We start from the raw sequence: 6,716 nt of genomic DNA, 5'->3' as shown, positions 1-6,716 counted from the left end.
TCTTTATCCCTATTCTCTATAGAGTAACCTAGCAGAGGTAATATGGCCTGTTAATCAAGGGTCCAGTCTTGGGGTCAGGAAGATCTGGTGTCAAATACTGCCTCTGACTATACTGGCTGTAGGACTTTTTTTTTTATAACTTTTACTCTCAAAAACTATATAAATTCCAGCTGTGTGAACCTGGGCAAGTCACTTGACCCCCATTGCCTACCCTTACTACTCTTCCACTTATAAGTCAATACACAGAAGTTAAGGGTTTAAAATAAAAAACAAACAAAAAACAAACAAACAAAAAAAACTATATAAATTATAGATGAGCTTGCTGGCCTGCAAGAGAGGAGGAAGTTTCCATACATAAATGTAATCATGGGGCAAGAATCATCTTCCTCTTCTCATCAACCAAATTAATTGTTTAATTCTAGCCTTACAGGAAGGGGTAATGAGGAATCTGTAATTGTGTTTTACTTGGTTCAAATTAACCAGTTTTCTATTGTACTTTGTGTTGTATGGTCATAGTCAAGGGCTATAGGATGGTTTGTTATCCTCAGAGGCCAGGGCCTGACTCATCCTCTCTCTGAATCCTGGATTCATAGAATCTCAGAAGCAGAAGGAACTTTGGTGGCCATCAATCCAACTTGTAACACTATATTTTCAACAAGTGGCCCACCACACCAAGCTGATGGTGGAGAAAACCACACTAGCAAAATAATTGGTAATATCTGAAAAGTGAATACGCCATTGCCTAAAATATATAGGACAACTCTTGGGATAGTGCCTTGATTCTTCCTTATGTCCAGGGAGCAGCTGATTTGTAGGCTCTAACCTAGGGGTTCTTAATCTTTTTTTTTTTTTGTGCTATTGATCTCTTTAACAGTCTGGTGAAGCTTCTGGACCTTTTTTTTGGGAATGTTTTAAAATGCACAAAATAAAATATATGGGATTGCAAAGGAAACATTATATTAAAATATAGAAATCTATGTTTATGTATGTACACAATCTACACACATATGTATATATGTGCACAATTACAGAAAAAGTGTCTGCATGAATGGGTAGAAGGAATTTCCTCACCCAGGAATCTTTTATGGCAATGAAATCAAAGATTCAGTCCCCTATATGGTCATAAAGCTGAGACAGTGTGGCCTGTTAATCAAGCATCCAGCCTTGGGGTCAGGAAGATCTGGAATCAAATTCTGTCTCTGATTTGAGCCTGGAACTTCCTGACTCTGGTCCTGGCTCTCTGTCCACTGAGCCACTTAACTGTCTCTTCAAGGCTATTTAATTTTTGTTTTCTTTTTAGACCTTTATTCCCAGGGAAGGCTATCAGGGAGCTGGGATGGGTTATGGATGCTGTATGAAAACATAAGGCATCAATAAAAATCAATACAATTTTAAAAGTAAAAAAAAAACAAAAAACAAATATCTTCCCTGACATAAACTGGCTTTGGGACTTTTTGTAAGTCCCATAACTTCACAGTGCCCCAGGCCACATACATGCCTGTGTGTACACACACGTTCATGGATCCCAGGTTAAGAAACCCTGCTGAACCCACCGACTCCTGTCATCTACAGTTTCTGCTCTCAGTTGGCCAAACAATGCTCCTCTTTCTGTTCCTTTTTTTTTTAATTATGAAGGATGGAAGGAAAGGGCTAGCCACACCAATAGCAACCTCTTTCTCTCTGGTGAGTTGGAGAGTTTATTTGAATATGAATTTTCTGCAATGATATGATTGCTACCACAGCTGTGGTGATGTAGGAGAAACTGTGCATCCTAACTAGGGAGGTGTGTGTGTGTGTGTGTGTGTGTGTGTGTGTGTGTGTGTGTGTGTGTGTGTTTGCATGGGGGTGTCCCCATGAAAGCAGTCCCCAAGAATGATGGAAAACAACTGGGCTGACTATTTTTCAGTGAACCAGTTCAATGCTCAGAGGAACCAAGAGCTCCTTAAAGCCCCCTCTGCTGTCTGGATGAGGCTGTGACAGCCAGATGCCCAAAGAGATCTGTGGCTCAGCATTCTCCCTCAGTCTCCCACCCCCTCCCCTATCTCTTTTTGGCTGCCTTTGTTTCCTAGAGACACAGAAGAGCAGAATGTTCAGCGTCTGGACGCTGCTCGTATTCCTTAGGGGGTGCTTCCCTTTCTCTCTGTAACTGGAGGAAATAATACTAGGCTAGGGCTGGGAACCCAAGGGACTCGGTCTTCTGACCTCTGTCCAGCANGAGAGAGAGAGAGAGAGAGAGAGAGAGAGAGAGAGAGAGAGAGAGAGAGAGAGAGAGAGAGAGCACACTAGCCTTATATGGTAACTTATTTTGTTGATAATTGAAATTTTCACAAAGTATGAGAAGTAATAGGGAAAATTGCTATTCCAGATTGAATTTTTTGCTTTTTTTTGGTATACCACAGAGTCAAGGATGTTACTGACCAGTTCTAGTGACACACAGGACACACTGAGATCTGTTTGTACTAGTGGAATATGTCACATTGGGACAGTTCTGTGCTTAAACCTCCTCCTTGTTTAAAATACTTGAAGGGTGCTTCTTTCCACAATGCATCTCATAGAGCAGAGGCCTGAGCCTTTCTCCTTCTGATGGGATCTGTGGCCAAAATCTTTTAGGACTAGAGGTCTGCTACTCTGTTAGTAATGAACCAGTTTCATTCCAAGCACTCTAACTTCTTATCTCAGGAACAAGGTTAGATATAAATCCCCCACAAGTCTTACTTTGATGTCTCTTCATGGCATACATGAAGGTGATCCTGAGTTTTTGAAGTCTGTGCCAGGGGAACATAGGCTCTGGCAGGTTCTGACATAATGGGAGGACTCTAGTATCAAACTAGATCTGCTGTCTTATGGGCAGAAGACTAAATACAGAGAGGCTTATTTCCAGTAGACTGCCCAGTTGGTGATGAGCTATCTGGTCATGGAACCAATGAAACAAAGAAAAATACAAAAGAGCTGTTAGAAAAGAAGGCCTTTTCAGTTTCTGCAAAATCAGACAGAGGCTGCTGAGAATCTGTTCATAGACTGCTCTGTAAATATTAATTAAACTGTAACAAGCACTGTAAATGTGAGATTCTTATCCAGTGATCAGTGATTGGACCTTATATTAGAGAAACTGAATGATATTGATTTTGATATTCTCATTATAAATGAAATCAGAAGACAAACAGTGACTAAAGGGAAGAATGGCTTATGGGTTCTCTTTGGAAGGCGTTGACTTCATTTTGTGGCAAAAGGCAATAAGAAATATCATTTCATGATATACTTGATTATCTTAAACTTGCTTATGATAAATATTTTCAAAGGAAGAGGTAGAGAAATTCTATGAAGAACTCAATTAGTCACTTTAAATGAATGAATGTATACTTTAATTCTCAGTGACATCAGTGCAAAAAGTGGTCAAGGAGAAAGATGGTGAAGAATATGTTGGGAAATAATTATCAGGTGAAAAAGACAAGAGAGGCCAAAGCCTTAGAGGACTATGCAAAAGACTTGTGCCTACATATCATGTCTACTTTCTTCAAGAGGAGAGTCAGGAGGTATTGAGCTTTGAAAGCATTGAATGACATTACAGAAGATGGAATTGCTCTAACAAGTTTATAATCTGACTATGAAATCAGCTGGTTCAGAAATGGCCCCTACACACTATTTCTCAACTGATAGAATGAATTTGAAGACCAAAATTAATATCATATTAGAAACAGTAAATAGAAATAATAAATCAGAGATAATAAAAATGAAAACATATGTTATATAACTGAGCTTACTCTAATCTGACCTATTTAAGTGGGTAAGTATGTTTAAATGAGCTGTTAACTGAAAAATTGGGAGCTAGATAAAAGACCAGGCATTGACATACTCTATCGTCATTTCTTAAAGGAGTTTAACTGATCAATTGCCATAATGTGGAGACCAAAAAAAAAAGCCTAGACTCTTCTTCAGCTAGCAAATACTTGATATTTTTGCCAGATAAAGAGCTATAGAATCCAAAGGCAAAACAGATTTAGAAAAAAGACCTATTTCTAAAATATTACAGATGGTAGAAGATTATAAATGATAACACCTGAAATGGTATGGAATGGTGGAGGGAAAAACAGGTTTACAAAAAATTTAGTCAGAGACATGATTAAGCCACTTCATACTGAGTTCATTTAAAGATGAAACTGGAAGAAGGACAGCAGAAAAATATAGATATCTGTCAAGATTTTTATGACAAAGGCTTTTTAAATCAATGACAGTGGAACCATCACATTTGGACTCAATATCACAGTCTCAGATATATTGCCTAAGAAGTAGAAAAGACACTTAAAGAAAATAAAAATGAGAAGGGAAGCTAGACTGTACCAAATTTACACAGATGAGGTCTATTCTGGAAGCAACACAATTTTGTATGTGTGTGTGTGTGTGTGTGTGTGTGTGTGTGTGTGTGTGTGTGTGTGTGTTTCGGTGTTGAAAGGAATGTTTAAAGAATTGATTATCAACTTACCTAAGAAAAGAAGGTACCAAACACCGAAAAAACCCCAAATCTAATTATTACCAAAAAAAGGCACCTGAGAAAATATTAATAAGTTATGATCAATATGCATGTCTACTTTCTCACATTTACAGAATCTTTATAAGAGTGTCTACAGAAAAGAGCATCCATGATGAAAGGTTGGGAAGGGAGCAGGTAAGTTTTTGTAAAATAGTGTTCTGCTTCAGAGCACAAGTTTACAGCCATACAATTTACTGAAAGATTACTTGTTGACTATAAAAAGCATTTGATTTGGTAGAGTAAAATGCTTCCTTAAATGCTTTCCCCTAACAAGGTACATCTCATACATATCTTAAGATCAGAAGTTTCTTGAAATACATAACAGAGATAACTGTTCAATGACTCTCTCATTATTCTTTTCAAATGAATCATAAAATAAGGAGGTGCATGTTCCCCATAGTGTTTTCCACCAACATGGAGAAAAGCAGCAGAGATCCCAAGTCAAAAAAAGGATTTTCTATACATGGTGGGGTCCTCCAGATGTTCCTGCTTGCAGATAGCCTTGTGTTAATTGTACCATGCTCTGACACATTGTAAAGCTATCTAAATAAGGTCCAAAATTTTTCAAGAATTTTGCCTAACTATCCATGGGTAAAAGTATATCAAAAATATCAATTGATCAATCAAATGACCTGGATTGATGAACCATAAGCCTGGGACATCATTATATTTTTCTTGAACAGATAATTGTGGATCAATAGTGAGCCAAGCCCAGAATTGAATTGGAGGAGAATGGGACTGCATTGGGGAAACTGTTCAGTGCTTCTCATGATTAAAGCTTCCCTATTAATAAGACCAATTAAAATAAAAACCATCAATTTTCTTCTTGTGAATCCTCATAGCTATTAGTCACGAAATGTTGGAGTTCTCTAGAATAAAGACTGAGGGTTAACCAAAAGGCAATGAAGAGGTTTATGATGATCATGAGTAGGTTGCATTATATTCTCCATGTTCTGTCATCAGTAGAAATATTCTAAGGAATATTATGAGAGGTGGATGACCTCAAAAAGGAATAGACTGGCTATGTAATAATAATGAAGGACAATTTGTAGTCAGACTGAGTTTTCTGCTGGTATCCATTGAGTGTCATGAGATTGAAAGGAAGGCTCCCTACACAATGAATGGATTCTTCTGTGAAGAATTTATGGGAGGACATGGACAAGAGCATGAGAAAGACTGGATGGATTGCCATTTGTACAGTTGAAGGGAATAACTACATTGATGAGATCACAGAACTGTCTATGTAAGGAAGACAGATGGAGATATTCATGTCATCTCTCATTTGAGACAGTGGTTGCCTTCTTTCTCTAAAGAAATAATGAGGAGAAGTTGTCTTAGCCTACCCATCACTTACCCTCTGTACCTATCTTTTGATGGGAGAAAAGATACAAATCATTTGCCACAATTTTATTTGTTTCCAAGCCCTTGGAGGTTCAGGGCATGGCTAGGATAGGAGGAGGTCATATTTGTTCCTGGATTATCCTAATATCTGAATGGCCTGACTTCAGTTCAGCTTCCAATTTCAAATGCAAGTTGAAAGAAAATGTCTATCTCTATGGGATTGTTGATAGCTAAATATCACATGGACTCACTGGTATGAACTTAAAAGAGAGTAAGGGAGAAATGATTACTACAAATGGCTCCAAATGGAGACAAAGAGGTTTTCTACAATGGCAGGGAAGAAAAACTGTATGCTTCTCAAAGAAATTCAGTTTGAGAATACAGGGAGATGGGACCATTGTGCAGATCGAAAACAGGTGAGATGGGAAGGAGGACAGAAGGAGGGATCCAATTGAAGAGAAGAGGAAGAGATTGAGGAGAGATATAGGGAAAAGGAGGATGTAAAAATTGGTAGCAATTGAAAACAGAAGACAAAAATGAGAAAGACAGAGAGAGAGAGAGAGAGAGAGACAGACAGACACAGAGAGAAAGAGAGACAGGAAATAAAGAGGCAGAGGACAGAAAGTAAGAGAGAGTGAGAGGAAAGAGACAAAGTGTGAGTAAGAGAGAGACAGAGAAAAAAGAGTGAGAGAGCAGAGACAAAAAGTAAGAGACAGAAGAAAGAGAGACAGAGACAGAGACAGAGAGATAAGTAAGAGGGATAGATTGGGAGATACACACAGAGAAAATGAGAGAGAGAGAGAGAGAGAGAGAGAGAGAGAGAGAGAGAGAGAGAGAGCTGTCTCTT

This window comes from Gracilinanus agilis, chromosome 3 (genome assembly GCF_016433145.1).
Source record: "Gracilinanus agilis isolate LMUSP501 chromosome 3, AgileGrace, whole genome shotgun sequence".
NCBI lineage: Eukaryota > Metazoa > Chordata > Mammalia > Didelphimorphia > Didelphidae > Gracilinanus > Gracilinanus agilis.
This window is presented reverse-complemented; position numbering follows the sequence as displayed.